Source organism: Mastigoproctus giganteus, chromosome 10, assembly GCF_048544385.1.
Source record: "Mastigoproctus giganteus isolate SK-2022 chromosome 10, ASM4854438v1, whole genome shotgun sequence".
Taxonomy (NCBI): Eukaryota; Metazoa; Arthropoda; class Arachnida; order Uropygi; family Thelyphonidae; genus Mastigoproctus; species Mastigoproctus giganteus.
The window spans coordinates 26,099,740-26,119,986 of record NC_143584.1 but is presented as its reverse complement, the minus strand read 5'-3'; the positions used below and the strand labels follow the sequence as shown (position 1 = coordinate 26,119,986).

The window sequence follows — 20,247 nt, the reverse complement described above, 5'->3', positions numbered from 1 at the left end:
GGAGGTTATGGTGGATACGGTGGAAGTGCTGGGTCTGCACTGGCAGCAGGTGTAGCTTCAGGTGGTCATGGTGGATACGGAGGAGTTGCTGGAACTGCAGCAGCAGCAGGAGCAGCAACTGGTGGTTATGGTGGAGGTGCTGGATCAGCAGCTGCAGCTGGAGCAGCTTCTGGCAGATACGGTAGTTATGGGGGCTATGGTGGAGGTGCTGGATCAGCAGCTGCTGCTGGAGCAGCTTCTGGCGGTTATGGTGGCTATGGAGGAGGTGCTGGATCTGCTACAGCAGCTGGAGCAGCAACTGGTGGTTATGGTGGATATGGTGGAGGTGCTGGATCAGCAGCTGCAGCTGGAGCAGCAACTGGTGGTTATGGTGGATATGGTGGCTATGGTGGAGGTGCTGGATCAGCAGCTGCTGCTGGAGCAGCTTCTGGTGGTTATGGTGGCTATGGAGGAGGTGCTGGATCTGCTGCAGCAGCTGGAGCAGCAACTGGTGGTTATGGTGGATATGGTGGAGGTGCTGGATCAGCAGCTGCAGCTGGAGCAGCAACTGGTTATGGTGGATATGGTGGCTATGGTGGAGGTGCTGGATCAGCAGCTGCTGCTGGAGCAGCTTCTGGTGGATATGGTGGATACGGTGGAGGTATTGGATCAGCAGCTGCAGCTGGAGCAGCTTCTCAAGGATATGGTGGCTATGGAGGTGCTGGATCTGCTGCAGCAGCTGGAGCAGCAACTGGTGGTTACAGTGGATATGGTGGAGGTGCTGGTTCGGCAGCTGCAGCTGGAGCAGCAACTGGTGGTTATGGAGGATATGATGGTTATGGTAGAGGAGCAGGATCAGCAGCAGCAGCAGGAGCTGCTTCAGGTGGATATGGTCGATATAGAAGAGCAGCAGGATCAGCAGCTGGAGCAGCTTCTGGCGGATATGGTGGATACGGTGGAGGTGCTGGTACAGCAGCAGCAGGAGCAGCTTCCGGAGGTTATGGTAGATATGGCGGTTATGGGGGAGGTGCTGGATCTGCTGCAGCAGCTGGAGCAGCAACTGGTGGTTATGGTGGATATGGGGGAGGTGCTGGTTCAGCAGCAGCAGCAGGAGCAGCGTCCGGAGGTTATGGTGGATACAGTGGAGGTGCTGGAACTGCAGCAGCAGCAGGAGCAGCTTCCGGAGGTTATGGTGGATACGGTGCAGGTGCTGGAACTGCAGCAGCAGCAGGAGCAGCGTCCGGAGGTTATGGTGGATACGGTGGAGGTGCTGGAACTGCAGCAGCAACAGGAGCCATTTCTGGAGGTTATGGTAGATATGGCGGTTATGGGGGAGGTGCTGGATCTGCTGCAGCAGCTGGAGCAGCAACTGGTGGTTATGGTGGATATGGTGGAGGTGCTGGTTCAGCAGCTGCAGCTGGAGCAGCATCTGGTGGTTATGGAGGATATGATGGGTACGGTGGAGGAGCAGGATCAGCAGCAGCAGCTGCTTCAGGTGGATATGGTCGATATAGAAGAGTAGCAGGATCAGCAGCTGCTGCAGGAGCAGCTTCTGGCGGATATGGTGGATATGGGGGCTATGGTGGAGATGCTGGATCTGCTGCAGCTGCTGGAGCAGCAACTGGTGGTTATGGTGGCTATGGAGTAGGTGCTGGATCTGCAGCAGCAGCAGGAGCAGCTTCTGGAGGATATGGTGGATACGGTGGAGGTGCTGGAACTGCAGCGGCAGCAGGAGCAGCGTCCGGGGGTTATGGTGGCTATGGAGTAGGTGCTGGATCTGCAGCAGCAGCAGGAGCAGTTTCTGGAGGATATGGTGGATACGGTGGAGGTGCTGGATCTGCAGCAGCAGCAGGAGCAGGGTCCGGGGGTTATGGTGGATATGGTGGAGGTGCTGGAGCAGCTTCTGGTGGATATGGTGGCTATGGAGGAGGTGCTGGATCTGCTGCAGCAGCTGGAGCAGCAACTGGTGGTTATGGTGGAGGTGCTGGATCAGCAGTTGCAGCTGGAGCAGCTTCTGGAAGATATGGTGGATATGGTGGAGGTGCTGGAGCAGCTTCTGGTGGATATGGTGGCTATGGAGGAGGTGCTGGATCTGCTGCAGTAGCTGGAGCAGCAACTGGTGGTTATGGTGGAGGTGCTGGATCAGCAGTTGCAGCTGGAGCAGCTTCTGGAAGATATGGTGGATATGGCGGCTATGGAGATGCTGGATCTGCTGCAGCAGCTGGAGCAGCAACTGGTGGTTACAGTGGATATGGTGGAGGTGCTGGTTCAGCAGCTGCAGCTGGAGCAGCAACTGGTGGTTATGGAGGATATGATGGGTATGGTGGAGGAGCAGGATCAGCGGCAGCAGCAGGAGCTGCTTCAGGTGGATATGGTCGATATAGAAGAGCAGCAGGATCAGCAGCTGCAGCTGGAGGAGCTTCTGGTGGATATGGGGGCTATGGTGGAGGGGCTGGATCTGCTTCAGCAGCTGGAGCAGCTTCTGGTGGATATGGTGGATATGGGGGCTATGGCGGAGGTGCTGGATCTGCTGCAGCAGCTGGAGCAGCAACTGGTGGTTATGGAGGATATGATCGTTATGGTGGAGGAGGAGGATCAGCAGCAGCAGCAGGAGCTGCTTCAGGTGGATATGGTCGATACAGAAGGGCAGCAGGATCAGCAGCTGCTGCAGGAACAGCTTTTGGGGGTTATGGTAGATACGGTGGATATGGTGGAGGTGCTGGATCAGCAGCTGCAGCTGGTGCAGCCTCTGGTGGATATGGTGGATACGGGGGCTACAGTGGTGGTGCTGGATCTGCAGCAGCAGCTGGAGCAGCAACTGGGGGTTATGGTGGATATGGTGGAAGTGCTGGATCAGCAGCTGCAGCTGGAGCAGCTTCTGGTGGATATGGCAGATATGGGGGCTACGGTGGTGGTGGTGGATCTGCTGCAGCAGCTGGAGCAGCAACTGGTGGTTATGGTGGATATGTTGGAGGTCCTGGATCAGCAGCTGCAGCTGGAGCAGCGTCTGGTGGATATGGTGGATACGGGGGCTACGGTGGTGGTGCTGGATCTGCAGCAGCAGCTGGAGCAGCAACTGGGGGTTATGGTGGATATGGTGGAGGTGCTGGATCAGCAGCTGCAGCTGGAGCAGCGTCTGGTGGATATGGTGGATACGGGGGCTACGGTGGTGGTGCTGGAACAGCAGCAGCAGCTGGAGCAGCAACTGGTGGTTATGGTGGAGGGGCTGGATCAGCCGCTGCAGCTGGAGCAGCTTCTGGTGGATATGGTGGATACGGGGGTTATGGTGGTGCTGGATCTGCTGCAGCAGCTGGAGCAGCATCTGGTGGTTATGGTGGATATGATGGTTACGGTGGAGGAGCAGGATCAGCGGCAGCAGCAGGAGCTGCTTCAGGTGGATATGGGCGATATAGAAGAGCAGCAGGATCAGCAGCTGCTGCTGGAGCAGCTTCTGGAGGATATGGTGGATATGGTGGCTATGGAGGAGGTGGCGGATCTGCTGCTGCAGCTGGAGCAGCAACTGGTGGTTATGGAGGATATGATCGTTATGGTGGAGGAGGAGGATCAGCAGCAGCAGCAGGAGCTGCTTCAGGTGGATATGGTCGATACAGAAGGGCAGCAGGATCAGCAGCTGCTGCAGGAACAGCTTCTGGGGGTTATGGTAGATACGGTGGATATGGTGGAGGTGCTGGATCAGCTGCTGCAGCTGGTGCAGCGTCTGGTGGATATGGTGGATACGGGGGCTACGGTGGTGGTGCTGGATCTGCAGCAGCAGCTGGAGCAGCAACTGGGGGTTATGGTGGATATGGTGGAGGTGCTGGATCAGCAGCTGCAGCTGGAGCAGCTTCTGGTGGATATGGCAGATATGGGGGCTACGGTGGTGGTGGTGGATCTGCTGCAGCAGCTGGAGCAGCAACTGGTGGTTATGGTGGATATGGTGGAGGTCCTGGATCAGCAGCTGCAGCTGGAGCAGCGTCTGGTGGATATGGTGGATACGGGGGCTACGGTGGTGGTGCTGGAACAGCAGCAGCAGCTGGAGCAGCAACTGGTAGTTATGGTGGAGGGGCTGGATCAGCCGCTGCAGCTGGAGCAGCTTCTGGTGGATATGGTGGATACGGGGGCTACGGTGGTGGTGCTGGAACAGCAGCAGCAGCTGGAGCAGCAACTGGTGGTTATGGTGGAGGGGCTGGATCAGCCGCTGCAGCTGGAGCTGCTTCAGGTGGATATGGGCGATATAGAAGAGCAGCAGGATCAGCAGCTGCTGCTGGAGCAGTTTCTGGAGGATATGGTGGCTATGGAGGAGGTGGCGGATCTGCTGCTGCAGCTGGAGCAGCAACGGGGGGTTATGGTGGATATGGTGGAGGTGCTGGATCAGCAGCTGCAGCTGGAGCAGCGTCTGGTGGATATGGTGGATACGGGGGCTACGGTGGTGGTGGTGGAACAGCAGCAGCAGCTGGAGCAGCAACTGGGGGTTATGGTGGATATGGTGGAGGTGCTGGATCAGCCGCTGCAGCTGGAGCAGCTTCTGGGGGATATGGTGGATACGGGAGTTATGGTGGTGCTGGATCTGCTGCAGCAGCTGGAGCAGCATCTGGTGGTTATGGTGGATATGATGGTTATGGTGGAGGTGCAGGAACAGCAGCAGCGGCAGGAGCTGCTTCAGGTGGATATGGGCGATATAGAAGAACAGCAGGATCAGCAGCTGCTGCTGGAGCAGCTTCTGGAGGATATGGTGGATATGGTGGCTATGGAGGAGGTGGTGGATCTGCTGCAGCAGCTGGAGCAGCAACTGGGGGTTATGGTGGATATGGTGGAGGTGCTGGATCAGCCGCTGCAGCTGGAGCAGCTTCTGGGGGATATGGTGGATACGGGAGTTATGGTGGTGCTGGATCTGCTGCAGCAGCTGGAGCAGCATCTGGTGGTTATGGTGGATATGATGGTTATGGTGGAGGTGCAGGAACAGCAGCAGCGGCAGGAGCTGCTTCAGGTGGATATGGGCGATATAGAAGAACAGCAGGATCAGCAGCTGCTGCTGGAGCAGCTTCTGGAGGATATGGTGGATATGGTGGCTATGGAGGAGGTGGTGGATCTGCTGCAGCAGCTGGAGCAGCAACTGGGGGTTATGGTGGATATGGTGGAGGTGCTGGATCAGCAGCTGCAGTTGGAGCAGCGCCTGGTGGATATGGTGGATATCGGGGCTATGGTGGTGGTGCTGGAACAGCAGCAGCAGCTGGAGCAGCAACTAGTGGTTATGGTGGAGGTGCTGGATCAGCCGCTGCAGCTGGAACAGCTTCTGGTGGATATGGTGGAAACGAGGGTTATGGTGGTGCTGGATCTGCTGCAGCAGCTGGAGCAGCATCTGGTGGTTATGGTGGATATGATGGTTACGGTGGAGGTGCAGGATCTGCAGCAGCGGGAGGAGCTGCTTCAGGTGGATACGGGCGATATAGAAGAGCTGCAGGATCAGCAGCTGCTGCTGGAGCAGCTTCTGGAGGATATGGTGGATACGGGGGCTACGGTGGTGGTGGTGGAACAGCAGCAGCAGCTGGAGCAGCAACTGGGGGTTATGGTGGATATGGTGGAGGTGCTGGATCAGCCGCTGCAGCTGGAGCAGCTTCTGGTGGATATGGCGGATACGGGGGTTATGGTGGTGCTGGATCTGCTGCAGCAGCTGGAGCAGCATCTGGTGGTTATGGTGGATATGATGGTTACGGTGGAGGTGCAGGATCTGCAGCAGCGGGAGGAGCTGCTTCAGGTGGATATGGGCGATATAGAAGAGCAGCAGGATCAGCAGCTGCTGCTGGAGCAGCTTCTGGAGGATATGGTGGATATGGGGGCTACGGTGGTGGTGCTGGATCTGCAGCAGCAGCTGGAGCAGCAACTGGGGGTTATGGTGGATATGGTGGAGGTGCTGGATCAGCCGCTGCAGCTGGAGCAGCTTCTGGTGGATATGGCGGATACGGGGGTTATGGTGGTGCTGGATCTGCTGCAGCAGCTGGAGCAGCATCTGGTGGTTATGGTGGATATGATGGTTACGGTGGAGGTGCAGGATCAGCAGCAGCTGCAGGAGCTGCTTCAGGTGGATACAGGCGATACAGAAGAACAGCAGGATCAGCAGCTGCTGCTGGAGCTGCTTCTGGAGGATATGGTGGATATGGGGGCTATGGAGGAGGTGCTGGATCTGCTGCAGCAGCTGGAGCAGCAACTGGTGGTTACGGTGGCTATGGTGGTGGTGCTGGATCAGCCGCTGCAGCTGGAGCAGCTTCTGGTGGATATGGTGGATATGGTGGTTACGGTGGAGGAGCAGGATCAGCAGCTGCTCCAGGAGCTGCTTCTGGTGGATATGGTGGATATGGTGGTTACGGTGGAGGAGCAGGATCAGCAGCTGCAGCTGGAGCTGCTTCTGGTGGATATGGGGGCTATGGAGGAGGTGGTGGATCTGCTGCAGCAGCTGGAGCAGCTTCTGGTGGATATGGCGGATACGGGGGTTATGGTGGGGTTGGATCTGCTGCAGCAGCTGGAGCAGCAACTGGTGGTTATGGTGGATATGATGGTTACGGTGGAGGAGCAGGATCAGCAGCAGCGGCAGGAGCTGCGACAGGTGGATATGGTCGATACAGAAGAGCAGCAGGGTCAGCAGCTGCTGCTGGAGCGGCTTCTGGGGGTTATGGTATATATGGTGGAGGTGCTGGATCAGCAGCTGCAGCTGGAGCAGCTTCTGGTGGATATGGTGGATATGGGGGCTATGGTGGTGGTACTGGATCTGCTGCTGCAGCCGGAGCAGCAACTGGTGGTTATGGAGGATATGATGGTTACAGTGGAGGAGCAGGAACAGCAGCAGCGGCAGGAGCTGCTTCAGGTGGATATGGTCGATACAGAAGATCAGCAGGATCAGCAGCTGCTGCAGGAGCAGCTTCTGGGGATTATGGTAGATATGGCGAGTATGGAGGCGGTGCGGGATCTGCTGCAGCAGCTGGAGCTGCTTCTGGTGGATATGGTGGATACGGGGGTTATGGTGGAGGTGCTGGATCAGCTGCAGCAGCCGGAGCAGCAACTGGTGGTTATAGAGGATATGATGGGTATGGTGGAGGAGCAGGATCAGCCGCAGCGGCAGGAGCCGCTTCAGGTGGATATGGTGGATATGGCGGCTATGGTGGAGGTGCTGGTTCAGCAGCTGCAGCTGGAGCAGCAACTGGTGGTTATGGAGGATATGATGGTTATGGTGGAGGAGCAGGATCAGCAGCAGCAGCAGCAGGAGCTGCTTCCGGTGGTGGTTATGGTCGATACAGAAGAGCAGCAGGATCTGCTGCTGGAGCAGCTTCAGGGGGTTATGGTAGATATGGTGGATATGGTGGAGGTGCTGGATCTGCCGCTGCTGCTGGAGCAGCTTCTGGTGGATATGGTGGATATGGCGGCTATGGAGGAGGTGCTGGGTCTGCTGCTGCAGCTGGAGCAGCAACTGGTGGTTATGGAGGATATGATGGCTATGGTGGAGGAGCAGGATCAGCAGCAGCAGCAGGAGCTGCTTCAGGTGGTTATGGTCGATACAGAAGAGCAGCAGGAACAGCAGCTGCTGCTGGAGCAGCAACTGGCGGTTATGGTGGGTACGGTAGCAGTACTGAGACTGAAGCGGAAATTTTCCATGATTCTGAACGACCTGAAGATGACTTCAAATCACAACATTCTCTTGGTTACCGTCGGGCCTATGGCGGGTATGGTGGAGGTGCAGGAGCTGCAGCAGCTGGAGCAGCTTCAGGTGGTTATGGTGGATATGGTGGTGGTGGAGGTGCTGCAGCAGCTGGTGCAGCTTCAGGTGGTTATGGCGGATATGGTGGAGTTGGTGGTTCTGGAGCAGCAGCTGGAGCAGCTTCAGGTGGTTATGGTGGATATGGTGGTGGTGGAGGTGCTGCAGCAGCTGGTGCAGCTTCAGGTGGTTATGGCGGATATGGTGGAGGTGGTGGTTCTGGAGCAGCAGCTGGAGCAGCTACAGGTGGTTATGGTAGATATGGTGGCGGTGCAGGTGCTGCCGCAGCTGGAGCAGCTTCAGGTGGTTATGGCGGATATGGTGGAGGTCTAGGAGCTGCAGCAGCTGGAGCAGCTTCTGGTGATTATGGTGGATATGGTGGTGGTGCAGGTGCTGCAGCAGCTGGAGCAGCTTCAGGTGGTTATGGTGGATATGGTGGTGGTGCAGGTGCTGCAGCAGCTGGAGCAGCTTCAGGTGGTTATGGCCAATATGGTGGAGGCACAGGTGCTGCAGCAGCTGGTGTAGCTTCAGGGGGCAGACCTAGTGGGGCTGGCTCAACCGCAGCAGCAGCAGGAGCAGCTTCTGGCAGTTATAGAGGAGTCTATGGAAAGCCCTTGTCTGCAGCTGGAATAGTAACTGGAGGATATGGTGGTGGTGGATTGCTTGGAGGTGCATTAGCAGCTGCGGGTGCAGCAGCCGGGGGATATGGAGGACGATATCTTGGAGGTGCCTTATCGGCTGCTGGAGCAGCAGCAGGTTATGCTGGAAGATATGTAGGTGGTGCCCTTTCAGCAGCAGGGCTATCTGCAGGCAATCCTGGTGGCTATGGGGGAGTGATTGGTTCAGGAGTAGCAGCTGGAGCTGCATCAGGAGGATATCGACGAGGTTATGTGGGCAGACCTTTGTCAGCAATTGGAGTTGGTTCAGGAGCATACAGTGGACCGTATTTTGGAGGTGCATTGTCAGCAGCAGGGGCTACAGCAGGTGGTTATGGAGGAAGGTATCTGGGTGGGGCATTGTCAACAGCAGGTGCAGCTACTGGTGGTTATGCTGGTGGATATGGTTATGGTGCTGCTGGTACAGCTGGAACAGCTTCTGGTACTTATGGTGGACAATATGGTGGTGGTCGTGGTTCAGCATCTGCTGCTGGAGTAGCAGCTGGTGGTTATGGTGGATATGGTGGGGCTGCAGGATCTGCAGCAGCTGCTGGAGCAGGTTCTGGAGGTTATGGTAGAAGATATGGTTATGGTGGAGCCAGTGGTGCAGCAGCTGCAGTCGGAGCAACCTCTGGTGGATATGGTGGTAGATATGTAGGAGCTGGATCAGCAACAGTTGCTGGAGCAGTTTCTGGTGGATATGGAGGATACGGTGGTGGTGCAACAGGTTCTGCAGCAGCCACTGGAGCAGCTTCTGGTGGTTATGTCGGCGGTGCAGCAGGTTCGGCAGCAGCAGCTGGAGCAGCTTCTGGTGGATATGGTGGTTATGGCGGAGGTGCAGCAGGATCGGCAGCAGCCGCTGGTGCAGCGTCTGGTGGATATGGAGGTTATGGTGGCGGTGGAGCAGGTTCGGCAGCAGCAGCTGGAGCAGCTTCTGGTGGATATGGTGGTTATGGCGGAGGTGCAGCAGGATCGGCAGCAGCCGCTGGTGCAGTGTCTGGTGGATATGGAGGTTATGGTGGCGGTGGAGCAGGTTCGGCAGCAGCTGCTGGAGCAGCTTCTGGTGGATATGGAGGTTATGGAGGTGGTGGAGCAGGTTCCGCAACAGCCGCAGGTGCAGCTTCTGGTGGATACGGAGGGTATGGTGGCGGTGGCGCAGGTTCGGCAGCAGCCGCTGGTGCAGCTTCTGGTGGATATGGTAGCGGTGGAGCAGGTTCTGCAGCAGCAGCTGGAGCAGCTTCTGGTGGATATGGAGGTTATGGTGGCGGTGGAGCAGGTACTGCAGCAGCAGCTGGAGCAGCTTCTGGTGGATATGGTGGTTATGGTGGAGGTGCAGCGGGTTCGGCAGCAGCAGCTGGAGGAGCTTCTGGTGGATATGGTGGTTATGGTGGAGGTGCAGCGGGTTCGGCAGCAGCAGCTGGAGCAGCTACTGGTGGATATGGAGGTTATGGGAGCGGTGCAGTAGGTTCGGCAGCAGCCGCTAGTGGAGCTTCTGGAGGATATGGAGGTTATGGTGGTGGAGGAGCAGGTTCGGCAGCAGCCGCTGGTGCAGCTTCTGGTCGATACGGAGGGTATGGTTCCGGTGGCGCAGGTTCGGCAGTAGCCGCTGGTGCAGCTTCTGGTCGATATGGTAGCGGTGGAGCGGGTTCAGCAGCAGCAGCTGGAGCAGCTTCTGGTGGATATGGTGGTTATGGTGGAGGTGCAGCAGGTTCGGCAGCAGCCGTTAGCGGAGCTTCTGGAGGATATGGAGGTTATGATGGCGGTGGAGCAGGTTCGGCAGCAGCTGCTGGAGCAGCTTCTGGTGGATATGGAGGTTATGGAGGCGGTGGAGCAGGTTCCGCAACAGCCGCAGGTGCAGCTTCTGGTGGATACGGAGGGTATGGTGGCGGTGGCGCAGGTTCGGCAGCAGCCGCTGGTGCAGCTTCTGGTGGATATGGTAGCGGTGGAGCGGGTTCTGCAGCAGCAGCTGGAGCAGCTTCTGGTGGATATGGTGGTTATGGTGGAGGTGCAGCAGGTTCGGCAGCAGCCGTTAGCAGAGCTTCTGGAGGATATGGAGGTTATGATGGCGGTGGAGCAGGTTCGGCAGCAGCTGCTGGAGCAGCTTCTGGTGGATATGGAGGTTATGGAGGCGGTGGAGCAGGTTCCGCAACAGCCGCAGGTGCAGCTTCTGGTGGATACGGAGGGTATGGTGGCGGTGGCGCAGGTTCGGCAGCAGCCGCTGGTGCAGCTTCTGGTGGATATGGTAGCGGTGGAGCGGGTTCTGCAGCAGCAGCTGGAGCAGCTTCTGGTGGATATGGTGGACATGGCAGCGGTGCAGCGGGTTCAGCGGCAGCTGCTGGAGCAGCTTCTGGTGGATATGGAGGTTATGGGAGCGGTGCAGTAGGTTCAGCGGCAGCTGCTGGAGCAGCTTCTGGTGGATATGGAGGTTATGGTGGCGGTGCAGCTGGATCGGCAGCAGCCGCTGGTGTAGCTTCTGGTGGATATGGAGGTTATGGTGGAGGTGCAGCTGGAGCAGCTTCTGGTGGATATGGTGGAGGTGCAGCTGGATCGGCAGCAGTAGCTGGAGCAGCTTCTGGTGGATATGGTGGTTATGGTGGAGGTGTAGCTGGATCGGCAGCAGCAGCTGGAGCAGCTTCTGGTGGATATGGAGGTTACGGTGGAGGTGCAGCTGGAGCAGCTTCTGGTGGATATGGTGGAGGTGCAGCTGGAGCGGCTTCTGGTGGATACGGTGGTTATGGCCGAGGTGCAGCTGGTTCGGCAGCAGCAGCTGGAGCAGCTTCTGGTGGATATGGAGGTTATGGTGGACATGGTGGCAGTGCAGCTGGTTCGGCAGCAGCAGCTGGAGCGGCTTCTGGTGGATACGGTGGTTATGGCGGAGGTGCAGCTGGTTCGGCAGCAGCAGCTGGAGCAGCTTCTGGTGGATATGGAGGTTATGGTGGATATGGTGGCGGTGCAGCTGGTTCGGCAGCAGCAGCTGGAGCGGCTTCTGGTGGATACGGTGGTTATGGCGGAGGTGCAGCTGGTTCGGCAGCAGCAGCTGGAGCAGCTTCTGGTGGTTATGGAGGTTATGGTGGACATGGTGGCGGTGCAGCTGGTTCGGCAGCAGCAGCTGGAGCGGCTTCTGGTGGATACGGTGGTTATGGCGGAGGTGCAGCTGGTTCGGCAGCAGCAGCGGGAGCGGCTTCTGGTGGATACGGTGGTTATGGCGGAGGTGCAGCTGGTTCGGCAGCAGCAGCGGGAGCGGCTTCTGGTGGATACGGTGGTTATGGCGGAGGTGCAGCTGGTTCGGCAGCAGCAGCGGGAGCGGCTTCTGGTGGATACGGTGGTTATGGCGGAGGTGCAGCTGGTTCGGCAGCAGCAGCTGGAGCGGCTTCTGGTGGATATGGTGGTTATGGTGGAGGTGCAGCTGGAGCAGCTTCTGGTGGATATGGTGGTTATGGCGGAGGTGCAGCTGGTTCGGCAGCAGCAGCTGGAGCAGCTTCTGGTGGTTATGGAGGTTATGGTGGACATGGTGGCGGTGCAGCTGGTTCGGCAGCAGCAGCTGGAGCGGCTTCTGGTGGATACGGTGGTTATGGCGGAGGTGCAGCTGGTTCGGCAGCAGCAGCTGGAGCGGCTTCTGGTGGATACAGTGGTTATGGCGGAGGTGCAGCTGGTTCGGCAGCAGCAGCGGGAGCGGCTTCTGGTGGATACGGTGGTTATGGCGGAGGTGCAGCTGGTTCGGCAGCAGCAGCGGGAGCGGCTTCTGGTGGATACGGTGGTTATGGCGGAGGTGCAGCTGGTTCGGCAGCAGCAGCGGGAGCGGCTTCTGGTGGATACGGTGGTTATGGCGGAGGTGCAGCTGGTTCGGCAGCAGCAGCTGGAGCGGCTTCTGGTGGATATGGTGGTTATGGTGGAGGTGCAGCTGGAGCAGCTTCTGGTGGATATGGAGGTTACGGTGGAGGTGCAGCTGGAGCAGCTTCTGGAGGTTATGGTGGAGGTGCAGCTGGAGCGGCTTCTGGTGGATATGGTCGTTATGGCGGAGGTGCAGCTGGTTCGGCAGCAGCAGTTGGAGCTGCTTCTGGTGGATATGGTGGAGGTGCAGCTGGATCGGCAGCAGCAGCTGGAGCAGCTTCTGGTGGATATGGTGGTAATGGAGGAGGTGTTGTTGGTTCGGCAGCAGCAGTTGGAACGGCTTCTGGTGGAAATGGTGGAGGTGCAGCTGGATCGGCAGCAGCAGCTGGAGCAGCTTCTGGTGGATATGGTCGTTATGGCGGAGGTGCAGCTGGTTCGGCAGCAGCAGTTGGAGCGGCTTCTGGTAGATATGGTGGAGGTGCAGGTGGATCGGCAGCAGCAGCTGGAGCAGCTTCTGGTGGATATGGTGGTTATGGCGGAGGTGCAGCTGGTTCGGCAGCAGCAGCTGGTGCAGCTTCTGGTGGATATGGTGGTTATGGCGGAGGTGGAGCTGGTTCGGCAGCAGCAGCTGGAGCAGCTTCTGGTGGATATGGTCGTTATGGCGGAGGTGCAGCTGGTTCGGCAGCAGCAGTTGGAGCGGCTTCTGGTAGATATGGTGGAGGTGCAGGTGGCTCGGCAGCAGCAGCTGGAGCAGCTTCTGGTGGATATGGTGGTTATGGCGGAGGTGCAGCTGGTTCGGCAGCAGCAGCTGGTGCAGCTTCTGGTGGATATGGTGGTTATGGCGGAGTTGGAGCTGGTTCGGCAGCAGCAGCTGGAGCAGCTTCTGGTGGATATGGTGGTTATGGCGGAGGTGCAGCTGGATCGGCAGCAGCAGCTGGGGCAGCTTCTGGTGGATATGGTGGTTATGGTGGAGGTGCAGCTGGTTCGGCAGCAGCAGCTGGAGCAGCTTCTGGTGGATATGGTGGTTATGGCGGCGGTGCAGCAAGTTCAGCCGCAGCCGCAGGTGCAGCTTCTGATGGATATGGAGGTTATGGTGGTGGTGGTGGAGCAGCGTCGGCTGGAGCAGCTGGAGCAGCTTCTGGTGGATATGGAAATTATGGTGGTGCAGCAGGTTCGGCAGCAGCGGCTGGTGCAGCTTCTGGTGGAAATGGTGGTTATGGTGGCAGTGGAGCGGGTTCGGCAGCAGCAGCTGGAGCAGCTTCTGGTGGATATGGAGGTTACGGTGGCGGTGGAGCAGCAGGTTCGGCAGCAGCAGCTGGTGCAGCTTCTGGTGGATATGGTGGTTACGGTGGCGGTGGAGCAGCAGGTTCGGCAGCAGCAGCTGGTGCAGCTTCTGGTGGATATGGTGGTTACGGTGGCGGTGGAGCGGGTTCGGCAGCAGCAGCTGGAGCAGCTTCTGGTGGATATGGAGGTTATGGTGGCGGTGGAGCTGGTTCGGCAGCAGCAGCTGGTGCAGCTTCTGGTGGATATGGAGGTTATGGTGGCGGTGGAGCTGGTTCGGCAGCAGCAGCTGGTGCAGCTTCTGGTGGATATGGAGGTTATGGTGGCGGTGGAGCTGGTTCGGCAGCAGCAGCTGGTGCAGCTTCTGGTGGATATGGAGGTTATGGTGGCGGTGGAGCAGCAGGTTCGGCAGCAGCAGCTGGTGCAGCTTCTGGTAGATATGGAGGTTATGGTGGCGGTGGAGCAGCAGGTTCGGCAGCAGCAGCTGGTGCAGCTTCTGGTGGATATGGTGGTTACGGTGGCGGTGGAGCGGGTTCGGCCGCAGCAGCTGGAGCAGCTTCTGGTGGATATGGTGGTTACGGTGGCGGTGGAGCGGGTTCGGCAGCAGCAGCTGGAGCAGCTTCTGGTGGATATGGAGGTTATGGTGGCGGTGGAGCTGGTTCAGCAGCAGCAGCTGGTGCAGCTTCTGGTGGATATGGAGGTTATGGTGGCGGTGGAGCAGCAGGTTCGGCAGCAGCAGCTGGTGCAGCTTCTGGTGGATATGGAGGTTATCATGGCGGTGGAGCAGCAGGTTCGGCAGCAGCAGCTGGTGCAGCTTCTGGTGGATATGGAGGTTATGGTGGCGGTGGAGCAGCAGCTGGTGCAGCATCTGGTGGATATGGTGGTTACGGTGGCGGTGGAGCGAGTTCGGCCGCAGCAGCTGGAGCAGCTTCTGGTGGATATGGAGGTTATGGTGGCGGTGGAGCAGCAGGTTCGGCAGCAGCAGCTGGTGCAGCTTCTGGTGGATATGGTGGTTACGGTGGCGGTGGAGCAGCAGGTTCGGCAGCAGCAGCTGGTGCAGCTTCTGGTGGATATGGTGGTTATGGTGGCAGTGGAGCGGGTTCAGCAGCAGCAGCTGGAGCAGCTTCTGGTGGATATGGAGGTTATGGTGGCGGTGGAGCAGCAGGTTCGGCAGCAGCAGCTGGTGCAGCTTCTGGTGGATATGGAGGTTATGGTGGCGGTGGAGCAGCAGGTTCAGCAGCAGCAGCTGGTGCAGCTTCTGGTGGATATGGAGGTTATGGTGGCGGTGGAGCAGCAGGTTCGGCAGCAGCAGCTGGTGCAGCTTCTGGTGGATATGGTGGTTACGGTGGCGGTGGAGCGGGTTCGGCAGCAGCAGCTGGAGCAGCTTCTGGTGGATATGGAGGTTATGGTGGCGGTGGAGCAGCTGGTTCGGCAGCAGCAGCTGGTGCAGCTTCTGGTGGATATGGAGGTTATGGTGGCGGTGGAGCAGCAGGTTCGGCAGCAGCAGCTGGTGCAGCTTCTGGTGGATATGGTGGTTACGGTGGTGGTGGAGCGGGTTCGGCAGCAGCAGCTGGAGCAGCTTCTGGTGGATATGGTGGTTATGGTGGTGGTGGAGCGGGTTCAGCTGCAGCAGCTGGAGCCGCTTCTGGTGGATATGGAGGTTACGGTGGGGGAGCAGCAGTTGGAGCAGCTTCTGGAGGATATGGACGTTACGGTGGTGGAGCAGCAGGAACGGCAGCAGCAGCTGGCTCAGCTTCTGGTGGATATGGTGGTTCAGCAGGTTCGGCAGCTGCAGCAGGTGCTGGCTCTGGTGGATATGGTGGAGGTTCAACTGGTTCAGCAGCAGCGGCTGGTGCTGCATCAGGTGGTTATGGTGGTGCTGTTGGATCAGCAACAGGTGCAATATCAGGTGGTTATTCAGGAGGATATGGTAGTTCTTTTGGTTCTGGTGCAACTGTTGGTGCTCTTTCTGGCAGGACTGGAGGGAAAGTCGGTGGTGGAGTCGGTTCAGCAGCTTCAATTTCTAGATCTGGTGGTTATTTAGGAAGATATGGGTATGGTGGTGCAGCTGGTTCAGCAGCAGCTGCTGGTTCAGTGTCACGTGGGTATGGTGGAAGATATGGATATGGTGGTGTAGGTGGTTCAGCAGCAGCCGCTGGTGCTGCATCAGGTGGGTATGGAGGAAGATATGGGTATGGTGGTGGAACAGGTACCGCAGCAGCTGCTGGTGCTGCCTCAAGTGGTTATGGTGGAAGATATGGTTATAGTGGTGCATCCGGTTCTGCAGCTGGAGCAGCTTCTGGTGGTTATGGTAGTAGATATGGTGGAGCTGCCGGTTCAGCAGCTGCTGCTGGGGCTGCATCTGGTTATGGTGGAAGATATGGTTATGGTGGCGTGTCAGGTTCGGCAGCCGCAACTGGTGCTGCATCTGGTGGTCACGTTGGTAGATATGGTGATGTAGCAGGCTCAGCAGCTGGTGTGGCTTCTGGAGGTTATGGTGGTTTAGGGTCTGGTGTTAAGGCTTTGTCAGCATCACAAAGTCTTGGCTATGGTGGGATTGGAGGAATTCTGGGAGGATTTGGACCTGCTGCAGCAGCTGGAGGATTTGCAGGCAGCGGTTATGGCTTCGGATTTGGTGGACCACAGTCAGCAGTACTCTCTGCAGTCGGAGCTGGTGGCTACGGTGGATTCGGTGGAGGCTCAGCCGTGTCAAGCACTCTGTCTGGTGGAGGAGGAAAAGGAGGCGGTTTCGTAGGCCGCGGTGTAACATTTACTTCAGGTCCAGGCGGAACTAAGGGAGTTGGTGTGACGTATGGGTCTGCAAATGGTGTACCCTGCAATTGTCCCGATGACCAAACCTTTGGCTACACCACTTCAACAGATTCCGGCTCATCTGGCGTAATATTTCAATCAATATAGAGAGTACTCGAGGAATTTTCTAGGTGTCATGATATCGCATGTAAGTAATGGCTGTATTTGTTTCCGATGTCGAAATTATGAATATAAATAATAGTTTCATTAATTTTAGGCTAAATTTCAAAGTGGTCAGTTAAGCAATCCGAAGCAGCAGTATTTTTATGTAAGATGAGTAGCATACCCAAAAATATTTTTCCTTTCAGAAGGTTAAAAATTTAAAGGTTTGGTATCTGAAATATTTTAAACTGTTTTTTTTTTTTTTTTTGGGAGTGGAACTCATCTTTGTATTACCTCTGAGTGTTCCCTTTTGTGGAATCTTTGTTTCTAAAATTGTTTGATCTAAACAACAAGTGTATATAAACTTGTTTTTATTAGATCAACTAATCGAAGATGTCTTGTTTTATTATTTATATAATAATATTTTTAAAAATTATATCTTTAAATAACATTTTTAATCACCTTTGAAATAAATTAATAAAGCTTATTCACTTTCAGTGCAGAACATACTACAAGCCAAGATGTCTATAGAAGAAGCCTACGATCCAAAGTTATTCTCAGAATAAAAGTTGTAATTATGTGTTCTAATCAACTCCCCTGTCTGGGGATGTTGTAATGTAAGCGCGACTTATATTCACAGTCTGTATGTATTTTTCGTTGAAGATGTAATCCTCTGTGAAAATAATAAACTGGGTTTAGCCAATGTATGTCTCTTGTGTTTACTAATTTTTAAAATGGTCCTGCAATTTTTAAATCTTTAATACAATTTGTTTATATACGTAAATTGATATTAATGAAGTGACATGGGAATGGCAACAGGTTGTGTTATTGTTAATTAATAAATTCGTAATCTACAATGACCATATTTTGAATATTTTGATAAATTTGAATTTGTTCTTTCCAAAGTAGAATACTTTGAAAAGAATGCTCTGGATGAAAAACGTGTGAACTCATCGGATATTAAAATTATCACACAGAACAATTTATCAAAGAATGTATTCTTATAACAGTATCATGATAGAATCTCTTCTATTCAGCCTTATTTTACATTTTTTAAAATCAATCAAATTGATTTAAAAAAATATCTTGGACAATCAGATTACCACTTTGAGATTTTCTACCTTTCTGTTATCATAAGAGGAGTTTGGCATTAAACTACATGAGTTTATAGTCAAAGCTTCAACTATCCGAACAGTGGTGGGTTTGGGGAAGAAGAATGCACGCCTACGTAGGCTGAATAAATTCGAAGAACTGTTCCCCTCCTCCAAAAAAGTATTCTGGATCCGACCTTGCATAAGAAAGCGTAAGAACATTACTTTACCCAATTCATGTACCAATAAAATGATCCAATAACTTGGATATTAAGCCAGTTATTATGTTTTATATTATGATTCATTGAAACATAATTAAATTGTTTGATTCCACACCGGGTGGAAAAGATGAGTTCCAATCCTGCCAATGAGGAATTTTTATGGGCTTTGAGCATGAAAGCCCATGAAATCATAAATATTTCAAAAGAGGCATTTAAGATTTCATTAAAAATCTAACAGCAAATGACCTTGGTCATTTACCCACCTGATTTATCAGCGTAGACCTTTTTATTGGTAGTGAGGGGTTAAGAAGAATATCCACTGAATTCTGCACAGGCCATTTCAAAAAAAATATATCAGCAGCAGGTTCATCTGGTATGAGAATATTTCGAATTAGTAAACAAATAGTTTTTTTGTAATATTTTTATTACAATATACAAAGATAGAAGTTAGAAAAGTGAAGCAGGGTTATGGCTGATTTTCTGGAATGATATGGTCACTTCTTTAGTTCTGGTCATCTTATCATAAGGCGTCGTCATGCTGAAAAAAAAAAATAAGTAAAAGTCTAATGTGTTATTTCAGCAATCTTGAATAAAACTAAAATTAATATTGCTATCGCTATAGGGACAATATCTCTCACTTCTGTTTTTCTTTTCCTTATAATTCTCTTTCCGTCTTAGCTTTTTCTCTATTGAACAACTTGCTATACATAGACATCTTCATTGTCATGTGCCCCTGGCAGTTGAAAACGAAACTAAATTCTCTCATATCCGATATAATCCCTAAATGAACAAAGTTGAAGAACTATGGTTTACCATTAAAAGTTACTTTTACAGATTATTTTGGCTAAAATTATTAGGGTGTGGGGGAGCTCTTCCCTTACCTTGTTCTTTTGGAAGTTCAATGATAGGTTATTGGAACCACATATCTGTATGGATAGGTGTAATAGGTATATGTGAAAGGCTTGTAATATGCAGGATAATATAGTTGGTTTGTAAAGAGATACGGATAGATTAAGGTCTTGATCTTTTTATCTTCATCTCCTTTACTTTTATCGGCTTCCTTTTCTTCGTCAGCTTTAGTCGTCATAAAAACAGTGACCAGGACAGCAAGGAACAGCTGAAAAAAAATTAAGATAATAATAATAACAAATTAATAATAATTATTTATTAATTTTTTTGTCTAACGTGGTATCTCAGTGAGAGTACGGTGACCTTACCAATTAAAGTTTATTGCTTTTTGTTAAATTATGTTTTGAATTATACTTGTATTTGATCAAGAAATGAACGATCTCTTCCAAAGCTAACTCAAGCGAAAATTCTTGAAAATACAGCTTACAGGTCAAAATACTTGACACTTAAAGAACGGAATATAAATCTCTTTCTCTCTCTTTAAAGAGATGACTGGAGTGAGGTTTCAAATAATTGAATACCAAACCACTTAGACCACTTCACCAACCGGTGAATGGAAGCACAGTACTACAACAGCTCCTATCAGTCGAGAAAAGACAAACTTTAGTTGTCCACTTATGACGTAAACTTACCATTGAAATGTATCCTTTTATATCAGTTTACGCGTAGTAATACATAAACGTATTCGTGCATGCACACATGTATGTAAAACTGTTAAATTAGAACAGTACAGCGTGGAGAAACGGACTATGCAGTTGGCTTTAAGAAGATAATAGCTAAAATTTCTCGTATTTTGGAAATAAAACATCAAAAATACCACGGATGCTTCTCGTCTAGGATGCCGTTTGTTCCGGGATCGGCCCTGATTATAAATACGAGTGATTTTTAATATTCTCGGAAATTACAAACTGCTGATTCATATTTGCCACCAAGATTACTTCTCATTGTATCGTACTGGCACCTATGTGAGGCTACTGTGAGGCAACCTGTATGGTAGGTTGCCTCGCTGTGAACCCACACACTGTAATATATTTCAAATGGAGATGTAGAATAGCGGTGTTTGATTTTTGTCGTATTGTTTCTTAAAGAGAGCACAAAAACAACATCATTTACTGTTTATAGAACAAAAACAACATCATTTACTGCATACCCGACAAGGAAACAGCTGACAGGTAACATAAAGACAAATCATATGCCCTTGTTGGTAGCATACTTACCACAGTTGGTAGAATCGCCATCCTCTCCACACCGGGTGGAAGAGACCCAAGTTCGAGTTCCGTCGATGACGTGAGGATATTTTATGGGCCTATTTCACAAAGTGGCTGAATTAGTCGGCCTCAGGCGAGGTTAGCATGGTGCTCCCGGAAACTCGGGTTTTTCGTCCAGCAAACAGAAAATCGACCACAGGACACACAATTTATAGACAGTATACACGGAGCAAAATGGCCTTAGTTGCCAATGCTCCTAAAACCCTATTACAACAACAACAAATCATAGCTGACAGGTACATATTACCAGTCTGGTTAATAGTATACTTACCATGAACCTAAAGGCAGTCATGGCGGTTAAATGGTCCACTAGTCAGCAACCAGATGAAAATGCAGAGCTTGAGAATTAATTTT

General features: G+C 53.5%; 1 long non-coding RNA gene across 1 annotated transcript; it reads right to left on the bottom strand.

Moving 5' to 3' along the window:
- Positions 1-18,156: 18,156 nt before the first annotated feature.
- Positions 18,157-20,247, bottom strand: LOC150078910 (uncharacterized). The gene is made up of 3 exons (XR_016547534.1): positions 20,165-20,247; positions 18,598-18,833; positions 18,157-18,254 (listed from the first exon to the last, which is right to left on the bottom strand). It is a non-coding gene; the product is annotated as an uncharacterized LOC150078910 (long non-coding RNA).